This window comes from Centruroides sculpturatus, unplaced genomic scaffold (assembly GCF_000671375.1).
Source record: "Centruroides sculpturatus isolate CEXI.00-Female unplaced genomic scaffold, Cexi_2.0 scaffold373, whole genome shotgun sequence".
Lineage (NCBI taxonomy): Eukaryota > Metazoa > Arthropoda > Arachnida > Scorpiones > Buthidae > Centruroides > Centruroides sculpturatus.
This window is the reverse complement of record NW_019384580.1, coordinates 451,748-465,297: the sequence shown is the minus strand read 5'-3', so window position 1 is coordinate 465,297 and position 13,550 is coordinate 451,748. Positions and strand designations below refer to the sequence as shown.

At 27.6% G+C, this 13,550-nt stretch overlaps 1 protein-coding gene across 2 annotated transcripts in view; it reads left to right on the top strand.

The window, feature by feature from the left end:
- The first annotated feature begins 1,247 nt into the window (after positions 1–1,247).
- The window catches only part of LOC111624450 (5-hydroxytryptamine receptor 2B-like), a 68,647-nt gene continuing 56,344 nt past the window's right edge, over positions 1,248–13,550 (top strand). Inside the window, exon 1 of one of the 2 annotated variants that reach the window (XM_023367288.1) lies at positions 1,248–1,334. The gene's annotated coding sequence lies outside the window, so the exon portion shown is untranslated. The remainder of the gene's footprint in view (positions 1,335–13,550) is intronic. The other variant, XM_023367287.1, reaches the window with a different exon arrangement.

Sequence of the window (13,550 nt, the reverse complement as noted above, 5' to 3'; positions counted from 1 at the left end):
TATAAATTAAAATTTATATTAATTATATATATAGGCTTATATATATATTTCTAGATTGTTTCAGGTGTTTTAATACTACAAAAAATGAAAAAAAATCGAGGTGAATAAACATTTTATCTATCCATTGGGAAACAATATACTTTGAATGCAACAAATTCCCAATTTTACAACAGTTCTGTAAATTTATAGATGTTGAGGAATGACTTGAAATGAAATTGCATTTTTATAGGCGAATTTTCAGACTGTCATGTAACTATCCTGAATCAAAAAAGGGATTATTGGAAAAGTCTGAGAATATGAATTTTTCTCTTCAACTTCAGTTATATTCGAGATAAAAATTTTTCTTCAGATGCAAAGTACTTTACAGGATTCTGAATTGATAGTTAATCGACAGTAAATTCTCCTTAACGGAGATCAAGTTTTAAAGAAGCCCATTTTTAAGAATTTTTCAACGTTTTGTCTATTTGAAATCTTAAAATTTAACAATTTTAAAAAGTTTTCGAGTGATCGCAATTTTTTACAGTGACTGTATAAAGTTTTATTTAATTCAAAGGGTTATTATGGATGCCATCGTGTACTTTTTCATAGCTTTATAAAATATTTATAGCTTTATAACTCTTTTAGAGAACGTTAAATTTTTAAAAAATATTTTAAATTTTTCTTATATTAATTGTTTAAACTTTACGCTTTTATAAATGACTACAATATATACTGACTGATTTTTAATGACCAGTATTTAATTTATTTCAAAATGTAGTTTGTGAAATATAATTTTTATAAACTCTTTCTCTTCTTTTCTTTCTTCTCTCCTGTTCTTTTTCTTCTTAAAAATTTTTATTATAATTAATTACTGTTATTAGTATTAGGGGTAGAGTCTATTCAAGGGTCTGAAGGAAGAAAGAGAGTTAGGGGATGAGAAAAGGAGTAAAGGTCCAGTAGGAGACCGGATAGATAGGGAAAATAAAAAAAATATACAGAAAAAACTTATATAAGGGATGGTAAAATCGCGTGTTTCTTTATAATTTAATATTTTAAATTTGTTTTAATATAGATTAATTTATACATTTTTCTATTACTAAATTTGAATTATCAATGATTATTTAACAAAAATTATATGTATATAAATCACCTGAATGTCTATCCAATCATTATCCCGTTTGGGTATCACATGATCAACCTGACACACGGTACAGGATCGGAAAGGCAGTCAATAGTGGTTGTGTTAGGCGACTGCTAGGTATTTATTCTGTTGGAGCGAAGCTGGAGAGCAATATCTTTCTGCAAGAAGTGTAGAGAAATATCCTCGAGATATTAAAAGATAATTTCATTTTCAGGTTAGTACAAATATTTTATAATTTTTCTTTATTTTGAATTTAAAAGGAATAATTATTAGAAAATTTTTACTTTATCTTCCTTCACTGATGTAATTCTACTTAATTTTCTTGTAATCGTATGATTAAAATAATTAAAATAATCTGTAGACTTCATTATAGATATATAAAAATTAAGTTTTAAAATGAATTACTCAAATAATTTATATTTTAAATAATTAAAATTATATCTTTTATCATATTTTAGTTAGATTGATCGCTGTTGTAACCGCATTTAATCTTTGTTGTAAACTTTACTGAGTAAACACTTCATTAAGAAATAATTCTCCTGATTAAAATATTAATATAAGGTCACACATAAATATATTTAATAAAATTTTACTAATAAAAAAAAAGGTACGACCAATCATTATTACATAATCTTCCTGTAAATTATGTGACTACCACCTGTTTATATATATATCAATCGTAATTAATGAGGTGTTAAACATGATGAAACAACATACACATACACATACTCTCTCTCTCTGTGTAGTAAATTATATATATTATGACCATTTCTTACGTATAAATAGATTTTTTAAAATGATAATACAAAAATTTCTTATTGGATAGCATACAACAGAATTAATTATATGTTACGTAACCATTATTTTCTTTATTTTAACTAGTCTATAACTATAAATATATTATTAACATATTACGTATAGTAAGATATATTTATCCGTTTAATTATTTTTAACATAAATAAAATATTTTTTCGTTAATATTAGATAATTGTGTTAATGAATATTTTAAATGTGAATTCGCTTATTACTTGGTAAGTTTTATATTTAAAATGTTAAAAAGAAAATGTAAACTGTCAATGAAAGTTTTTAAAGAAGTTTAAAATCACGTGAGCGGAAGGAATGGTCAGTAAAAACCTCGAATTGGAAGAACACTAAAAAACTTTTGACTGTGTGCAATAGAAAACTTCGATAAGTAAATGTTAGTGTTTAGTGTTAAAGTAAATTTCTTACGTTTCACGACGAATTAAAACTTTTATTATATATTAAAAATTATATAATAAAATTCGTGTTTAAAAAACATAAAAACTACAAGAATTAATTACATGTTACGTACTAAACTCCCGAATTTAAATAATGAAAAATTAAATATGACTGACGTTTTAATCATCAAATATGCATATAAATATTTAACTCATAAATCTCCATTGTGTCAATAGAGGAGAGTTTATCATTAGAAAAGATAGTCCTTTTTTTTCTTATCGAGTTATCAATAGAATTGTTGGAATTATTTTTCTTTCAAATTACACGGGAAGATTGATCATTTCGTATTCTCTAAACTCCACTTCAGAAAACTAAATTACGTAAAGATATCTTTTATTTTACTTTGGGTCGTTAATTAATTACGTTTACAGTTTTTGAGCCATCTTGACCGTTGTGTACAATGATATACTTGTGGAAAACTCCCTCCCTTTTAATTGCGTTTAATGTACAATAGTTCGTAAACCTCTAACTTTGAAGAAATGAATTTTAAAAATTCTGCAAATATTTTTTTTGCCGATTCTTTACTCACGTGACTAGTAATAGGCTTATAAGACAAAATTCTTATGCCATTAATACTTCTAAAGACAATATGTAGATCCTTCTCACTCCCCATCGTGTACAATGATGTACTGTACACTTAGACCTCCCTGTACACGTAATTAATGTACGGTCCCTTTTTTGACGATCTTTAAATGTCTCTTATTTAATGATAGAAAGAAAGAATATTTTCTATAGAGAAATAAATGTATGAATCTTATTTTTAGTCGAAAATAATAGAATACTAGATTACAGCAGAAGGTATAAACTTTTTTCTATATTACCGAGAATAAAAATATCTACCATTGTTAACAGAATGTTAACTCTGAAAGAAGGATGCGGTCAACGGATTTATTTCTCAACATAGAAGCAATCTGTTTGAGAAACATTCTATCATTTCCAATTCCACGGGTTTAAGTCCAGTTACAATGATAAATGAGCTTCTTTAAGTTACTTTTCTTCCGATATCGTTCCTCTCAGCACCCCGTACACAAGATTCGTAATAGGTCATTGTTATTATGGCTTATTTTTATTCTATTTGCTCTTCCTTCTTGTAATGTAGGATTGAATGTCAGAATCAATCGTTTCTACTTGTTATTATTCTTATATCTACAATAAAATGTGGATATTGCCTCACTATCGAAATTCTCTGCTGACAGGAACAATGACGTTGTAACAAATACCTCACTGTATGCTACTAAAATAAACGATGATTGCTGAATATCCGCGAATTTAAAAGTTGTAAAATCTTTAAATCCAGACTAGAAATATGTAATTTTTCTTCGCTCTGATTAATCTAACGTATGATTCGTAGGAAGAAATATGTCAGTGTGTCCTCATTTAAAGATTCATAACATTATATATCCTATAGATTAAATTTTTATATAAAAAGTTCTCTTTCGACAAGAATTTTTTTCGAGTTACATGACTTCAAACTTAACTAAATTCCAGATTTTTCAAGAAATATATAAGATAAAGAAAAGAAACTTTAAAATGAACTAAACTTTTCACAAAAAGTTGTAAAAAAGTAAGTAAAAACGGTCACAAAGTTTATTAGTAACGTAGCATTTTAGATTTTTCTAAACCGAATTTTAATATCAATCTAATTCCTAATCCCCCGAGTAATGCTAAAATATAGATTTATCCTGTTTGTTTCGTCGTGTTGGTGATGAAACAAACAGGATAAACTAACACTGGCGCATCGTATTGATGATGCAACAAACGCCTTTCGTTTATCGTGATAGAGATTTAAATTAGTATTTAGTGAAGTAAATTAAGTAGTTATTTTTCAAATTGGAAGCATGCAAATAAATTCATGAATTTTCTAATTTAATAGAATATAACTTATCTATATAAGTGATGAATGAGCAAAATTTTTCCAGGTTATAATATAAAATTTTAAATGTTTTAATATTATATTACAGTAGAATCTGCAGTAATAATTTCTTATACATAATCGAATCGCATGCATTTTTAACAAATTGTTTATATTTTACAGTTTTTTTACGAGCGAAATATAATATTATTAACAAGAAAACTATAAAATTAGCTAATTAAAGACGAAGATTATTCCGACTTTTAAGTCACACTGCTTCAATTATCGACTGGAAAGTTGCTTCAAGCAACCGATAAACTGCAATTAAATATGATGAATTCAGTTTTAACAGTTGTTTGAAGTGGAAAAGTGATAACTGCTTTTAATGTGTTTCTGTTATTTCAGAACTATACAAGCAAAGTTTCGAGCATTCATTCGTGTATTTGGACACTGTTTATTAATTACAATTAAAAATTAAATAAAATTATTATATTATCACGCATAAAATCCAACCTCCTTTAACGAGAAGCATTGATTATGTGAATTTCCGTCCTTATGTTTATCTCATTAATTTTATTTTGCCATTTTTTTCAATATGAAGATTACTGAATTAATGTGTTAATTTAATATATCATAAAATTCTTATTTTTATAATTTAAAAACATAATTTTTGTCGTATTAATAATACTTTTATAGCAATTGCTATAAATGATATTTCAGAAATTCTACAAGAATCTGTATATTGTTCTATAATGTCTTTACTAGAAAAATATTTCACTTTAACGTACTGTACCAAGCGTATTAATATAGATATTATATTCTATACAGTAAGTAACATTAATTTGTATACTCTACTCAAAATTACTTTTCTCATTTTTTTTTTTTTAGTTTCTCCGTGGAAACATCTTTTAATAAGTTTTAACGTTGCATACATTAAGTAGCCCACTAGTTGTCCAGTGAATAACACTGCTAAACCATGCCACTAACAGGCTTGAACCCACCACCGTAGTTTAAGCCTGTTACTGACGTGGGTTTAGCGGTCTAAACCTGACCACGGGTGTTTTCCGCGTTTTCTTTACGTGTCTAACACCTAAATAGGGGCCAGTTTCTCATGGACGCTGCTCGCCCTTGTGTTGCTTTGCCTTATCTAATCAAGCAAACCATATATACATTAAACTTCATCTACAATTTGGGGATGAATATTGCCGCGTTTTGAATTTTTACTTTCCTGTCTCTGTTATATATAACAGAGAGAAATTATGGCAATCGATCAAACAATGTCCCCCAAGAATTTTACATTTTTTTTTTTTTCACTCAGGGAATTTTGAAACATCGAGAAATGCAAAAATAAAAAAATAAAAACAATTCGGGGTTTTTTCCCCGTATATTTGATTGTTGCTGTGTATGGGGGACACGATTGCGTTTACCCTCTTTGAAGCTTAATAATAACTCCCGTACTTTTTGTCAAAAATTTCTGAAATTTTGCAGGGAAATTTGTGCATTAAGGGGAGTAATTCTATTAAATTTTTGTTCTAAAGGTTGAGGGGGTGAGGAGATAATGGGAGTCGTGTGTCATATCTCGAGTAAGGTTAGACTTAATGACGATTTTACTCGTTATTAGTATTTACAATGTTTTATAAAACCCATCACTGTCTTCAAAATTAAGCTTTTTGCCATTTTATAATAATTAAATTAATAACAATTTTAATAAAATATAACAGATGGCGCCACACGCGCAGTTTTAAATATTGCCGGGAAAGTTAAGCAACATTTTGCTAAATTTTTAAGGCTTAGATTACTTTTTATGCACCCCTCAAACATTCTACCACAGGAATTTCGTAAGTTAAAGACAAATCGACAATATTATCATTCGAATAATATTATTTTCTAACGTGTATTTACATCTTGTGATATAATCTTTCGAACGAAATGTGCCGTTTCACTTAAAAGGTAATTATATAAAGGCTAGATATAAGTAAACACTTATCTTACAGACCCTTTTAAATCATATATAAAATTCTTATTTTAAAATAATAAAAAGTATTTTACAATTTTTATATATATAATATCGTAAAAGATATGTGCTTCTAATACAAGCTTCTTACCGTAAAAAGTATCTCAGTGTATGTATTTTTGATATAGTAGAATTAATGTGCGGTATTATAGCCCTCTTCTATTACTTAGAAAATGTAGACTGTATTACAGCTATGTAATAGCTGTAACACATCCTATTGGTAACCCCTCCTATTAGCTCTACATAAAAATTGTAGGAGGTTAAGAAAATATAAGAGGTACATAATACCTCTTGAATTTCATAACCTCCTAATCTCATACTTTCTGTTTTCCTAAATATAATAACTTTTATATTTTCTATATATATACATATCTCTTAGTTTGAAAAGGCGTATATCCGTGGCATAGTAAATAAAACCACTGAACACTCGTACTTAGTCGTGAGTTTGCGCCTCACTAACAGTGGAGTTTTCTGAGTTTCCTCCATGTGTATAACATCTAAATATGGTCCACTTCCCCTTAGAAAGTCCTTCCAGAAGACATCCTCCTCGGAAGATCATCCATGTGTTGCATTACAAAGAGCATCTTCTAAAAGTTCTATTTAAAGATATATATTTAAAATAAAATATAAATTTCTGTTTAGAACAAACAGAAATATTTCGAAAAAAACACTTCAAATCGACATTAAATATATTTTTTGGTAACAAAAAGAAATTAATCGTTCTTAATTTATTTTAACACAAATATTTATGTTATATACTTTTCCCCTTAATTTCCGTTACATACCATAGAAATTCTAAGTAAATTTAAAGATAAGAAAATATCGTTTAAATATTTCACAATAGTTAATTCATAAGATGTATTACTATGATTCTGTAACATACGAGGTATCGAAGCTTATTTATATTTATATTATATACCTATAAATTCCGACTATCGTACGTCCGTCTGTCTTTAATCTTGAGGATGGAGTTAGATAGATGAAAGATGAAACCAGATGTGGAAACTTTTTATGAGCAGTTTTTATGCACCCCTCAAACATTCTAGGTCCCGATTAACCGAAGAAAACCGGAAGTCGTGTTATTTCAATTCATAAATTTTTCCCTGAAAGATGTTAGATAGATGAACGGCACGACTCTATTGTTAAAGGAAAAATATGATGTACAGGGGAAAACCATTACTAATTTGAGGTGGAGAGCATATATTTTAAATGAAATAAATTAAAAATATGATTAAAAATTGCAGACAGGCATTGAAGCGATATCACAATAAATAATTTNTTAGCAGATTTTTTCTTTTTTCTTTCTTTTTTTTTTGTTAGAATGACTTCGATTCATCTGTTAAAACCGATTACATCAAGTTAAATAAAACTTCTTTAATGGTTATTTTAATACAGCTTTGCAGAAATATCCTTCTCTGATCTATAATTCTTAAAATTGTCTCGAGATAGTGATATTTGATCAGAAAGGCAGTTGAGTGCAATTTTCAGTATTCTTTCTAGTGTACAGAAATGTGTCTTCAGATTACAATGTCTTTGAAAAACGAGACAACAGATAAAAGGAAAATTTTCAAACTTAGTGCTTTTCCAAGTTCTTATTTTCAACAAACTAAATATTTTCATCGTGTTTGCAGTGGTAGATTGAGACATTTTGGAGTCTTTAGGCACAGATAATTGATGATCTTAGTCTACTAGTGGACGAGGGGATAAATACCACTGACTACTGGACGTTGGTGAGACACGAACAACAAAAGTTGTTCGTGTCTCATGATTGGTGTACAAGTTACTAAAAATAAACTAGTCTTTTACTAAATCTCCGAACTGGGAAATCATATCTAATCATTATAATAGATAAAAACATGATGCTATGCAATAAAATATCGTGAAAAATCATATAAATATTTATATAGAGTAATAACTGTCCACTCTACAGTTTATAACATTGACAGCTACTAAAATTTGCATGCACTTTAAAGGTAAGAACTAAATGCAAAAAATAGCATATATATCAATTTTATATGAAATTATATCGTATTTTATCTTGGATATTTTAAAAAATAATAATTATTATTTTTCCAAATCAAATTCATTTTGAGTGAAAAAAAATGTGTGATTTGAAGCGTATAAACAGGTAATTTTTTTTCTTATATAATAGATATTTGTCATCATTCGGATTACGATATAAACACTTGAACCAGCTTAATATCATTCTCAATTCGTTTACGTAAAGAGTTGACAGCAAAAATAAGTTTATTTTCAGTCAATTATTTATAAAAACAGATTTGTCAAACTGAAATTTGAATTATTTCTATGAATTTTATAGGCAAAAAGTACTGAAAATTAGTAATAAAATTTTCTGAAATGTATTCATTCTTTTATTTATTTATTTATTTTTATTAAATTGAAAGAAATGGTAAATAAGCGAAATTCCAATACACAATACGTCTAGAATTACATTGTAAAGTTCGTATAGAAATTTAACAGCATAATATAATATACACGAAAACCACCTAACTTGCGATCATCAATGGATTCGAGAAAATGTAGTCTTTATGAGGGGTGGTCTTTTAGAGATGCTTCATTATATACAGTAATATAATAACTAGGTGTAGCATTAAAATTTATATATATATATTGAAAAATTGAAAATAAATCTATTAAACTAGATCTAGTAAATTTAAAAATTTAGAATATTCTTTTCTTGACGTAAAACTTCAAAAAGTTTCTTGTTCTAACAACTTTCTATTGAATGACAAGAATAAAATTCACTTCAAACAACATTTAATTTAGTATAAATGAAGCGAAACGTTGTTAAATAAACAAAAATACATAAAAACAGACAACTCAATTAAATAAAACGCTATTGATAGGTACTTGTTGGCGTGGAATTGAAGCTACACTTTCCTTTAACCCCCTATCAAATGGATATTGTTCTGATTTAGTCTGTTTACTGAATTTCTATTTTTACAGAAACTCAGAATAATCCAACATCTTACAATACAACATTTTCGCTATCACAGAAATCAATAAGAAATATTCATGAGTATTTTCAGTTAAGAACAATCTTAAAATAATCTATAATTTATGTATAAAACCCTTAAAATATCAACTTAATTAGATTAAATTTTAATTACATATCCACATAACATCATCAACATCTTAACTATAAAAATAATTTCAATATAATAGTTTCCATACTAAATTTTTATTTTCACGTTTTTGCCGAATATTAATACAGTATTTCCATGAAATATTTTCAGATGTTATGGTAAACCTTTCCCAAACGGAATCTAAATAAAATGGAAACTTGCCTACGCCGAAAAAATTCTTTGAAACGCAGCGATTTTGTATTTAAAAAACCTGTTTTAAACGGAAACCTACCAATACGGAAAAATACAGGAAAACCTATGTAAACCAGAATTGCACAGTGCCGAATTGGCAGGTTTCCGTTTTAGTCAGGTTCCGTTAGCACAGGTTTTAGTTTATTTATTCATTAATATAGTTAATTAAATGTATACATAAAATCAATAAAAATTCATAGAATAATTTGCTTTTAATGAGAATAACATAAATTTTTAATTAAAGGATTAAAAAATCAATTACAGTGTAAAATAAAACTTAAAAAGTTCATCTGTAATTTGATTTTTAGCAGATTTTTTCTTTTTTCTTTCTTTTTTTTTTGTTAGAATGACTTCGATTCATCTGTTAAAACCGATTACACCAAGTTAAATAAAACTTCTTTAATGGTTATTTTAATACAGCTTTGCAGAAATATCCTTCTCTGATCTATAATTCTTAAAATTGTCTCGAGATAGTGATATTTGATCAGAAAGGCAGTTGAGTGCAATTTTCAGTATTCTTTCTAGTGTACAGAAATGTGTCTTCAGATTACAATGTCTTTGAAAAACGAGACAACAGATAAAAGGAAAATTTTCAAACTTAGTGCTTTTCCAAGTTCTTATTTTCAACAAACTAAATATTTTCATCGTGTTTGCAGTGGTAGATTGAGACATTTTGGAGTCTTTAGGCACAGATAATTGATGCTCTTAGTCTACTAGTGGACGAGGGGATAAATACCACTGACTACTGGACGTTGGTGAGACACGAACAACAAAAGTTGTTCGTGTCTCAACAACGTGGCGTTTTTCAGGTTTTCTTCACCTTATTCGTAAACAAGGGCTAGTTTCCCGTAGAAAGTGCTCCCGGAGGCATCCTCTTTGACCACTTACTCAAGTGTCGCCTTTGCCTTAACAATCAATTCAATGCAATTAGGAGCTCTCTACATAATTTCACGACATGATAAACTAATAACGTGTAATAGTAGATATAGAATTATTGATTAATTATAATAAAGTATGCATAGAAGCCTCTGAGACCCGAGGTCCCTAGGCGTGTACATCACGTGTTTAATGGGTAATCTACAGTATATTATTGTTTAAAATGATAGTGAATAACATAATTTCAAACATTTTATTACCTTATTTTACATCCACCATTTATTTTTCTTCTTCGTCTACGTATTAAATAAGTTGACAGGTAGTTTCGTGTAAATTAAATATGCTATTCAATGCGTAATGGAACATAATATATTAATTATGCTATTTCATAGCTCTATTGTCGTTCAAATATAGAATTATTAAGATACTATTGAATTTTAGTACGTAATTAATACATAACCCTCATTTTGTCATGATAATTATCATTTAATTAACATACATCTATTGAAATTATTAATGAGTAAAAGTAATTTGATAGCCAGAAGAATATTTGTAAATATTCTTCCGTATTCATTGGGTAATGTAATCATTTTTAAAGGTAAAGAATGGCTTAAAGCAATGAAAAGTTAGCCTGAATTTGATTGAATACAATTTAACCTCCAGGAAATGAAAATAAAACGAAAAAATAAATGAAACATTGTAAAAAGACACAGTAAATGGTCGAAAAAAGAATAATTTTACGTTGTTCTTTAGACTATTTCCTGTATTTATTGGTAATAATTTACCGATTTAAGTTTATTTTCTTGTGGTCCAAACTAATTCACTTAAAGTTAGTTCAACGTTTTTGTTTTTCTAACGTACTGTACTTTCACTATTAATAATTCAAAAGAATTCGATTTTTTTGCAGTTTTTGCTCTTATTTTTCTTTATCTTTAAACTCATAAATCATGATTTACGATAAATATTCACATCTTACTTACAGACAAACCTATAAAGAGAATAAATATTGGTCTTAAACTATTAAAAATAGCTTAGTCTATTGAAGATTTGGAATATTATAGCCCTAGTATTCATGTCGCTTATCTGCATTGTTTAAATTTAATGAGGCTCAGAAACGTAACTTGACGTCCAACCACATTAAACTGCACTTATTATTTAATGAGACAATATCTTTCCTATGAAATATTATTGAGATCATTACTATAAACTGCTACAGGATGTTCTACATAATAACATCGAGATAAATTTTATCTTCGACACTCAAATTTTAACCGCAAATTAACAATAAATAATAAAACTTGAAGTTATATTATCACTTCAGGTTAATGAGGTTCAAATATTTCGTTTATATTTTAAGAAATTTGTAATTTTTCTTATGAAAATTTAACATTAAATGACTGATAGGCTGTAAATTTATTAAATATTTAAATTAAGTTACCTTTATTAATTGCTATTAATATGAAATTTGCCTGTAATTAGTTAGAATTATAATTTCAACAAATGGAAAATATGGCTTTGGGGAAAAATATATAAATATTTTAATAATTATCCTTATTTAATCTTAATTATGTCAATTATATTTAGTAGAAATTTCAATGAATAAATTAACGAATCAATCTTATTTTAATGAGTCAATTTTGATAATTTTGCAATGTTATTTACATAATAATATAAGCTACTAAACGGTTTTAAGTTCTGTTAAGTAGTACAAAGTCTTCCAATAGATAATGTAAAATAAAATGATATTACAGTATTAATGTTCTTTCAGTTTTGCATGTTTAAAGGTTGAGATCATCAATGGCAGTGGATAAAACCACTAAACATTAATAGTTCGTTGTTGGTTCGAGTCTCACCAACGTGGTCACGTAAAGTTTTCCGGATTTCCTTCGCTTCTAACATCTAAATAGGGACTAGTTTTTAATACAAATTCCTCTTGATCATGTGTTACGTTGCCTTATCCCATCAGACCAAACTTTAGAAGTTATAAGACAGTCTGTGATTTCTCCTGGTTTTAAACCTCAAAGATAGAATAGAATTTTAAATTGAACCCATATATAGGTCTTATAATGCAACATAACCAATTTGTAAATTATTTTTCTAACTTTATTTAAGTTTAGCCATTTTAAACCCATTTTTAACTCACTCCAAAGCTGTTTCGGTTTGGGGGCTAAACAATGTAGTCACTCTATATATAGAGTAAATATAAAATCAATGAATACTAGTAGTTGGTCGCGGGTTTGTACTTCACCAAAAGGCTGGCTGTGTGAAGTTTTTCATGTGTCTGACACATAATAGGGATCAGATTCGCATAGAAAGTCTTGACAGATTGCATGTGTGTCCGCAATAATGCTTGGAGAGAAATAATAAAATCAATAAATTTTTATTTAATTTTTTGGGTTTTTTTTTTGAAGTCAGACAAGAAATTTTAAGACAGATAAAGCATTCCTGATCGAGAAGATAAGGTTAGATATCTCAATAACTTTTACAAATATAATTTGTAGAAAATTTTATTTGATTCCAGGAAAGGACAAGTGCCCCTTCTATGCACGTCCATAGCAGATTGCCCATATGTTTGTCTTATTCAATGGGGATCCTACATATAACTTCATTTGTTTGCAATACTTTGAACGTTAAAAAGTAAATACATATCAAATTTCAAAATGTTTTTAAAATATATATTTTTAGTTAAATTTGATAAGAAAAATTTGACATACTTCTATTCTTTTGTTAAATTTTTCGAGGTGGAAAAAACTAGATGCGTTAAAGAATAGGAAAATAAATTGTATAGGTTTTCAATGAGTTACTATAAAGAAATCTATAATAGTCCTGTCATATCTTTCGAAATTCATTGTAAAAATGTCCTAGAGCATAAAAGAGATCAATCTCTAAATTTTCTGTCGAGAGCTCCTGACAAATATGCCATAGAAATGTTAAAAGATCTCCAACATTTCATTTACAGCATACAACATTAAAATTGTTCTTATAAATATTTTTTGATCAATTATTCATGCTAAATTTGCTGCATGTTATTGTAATCAAGATAGTTAATTAAACAGACATATTGTTAAGTATCAGTCTGACAAATTGCAT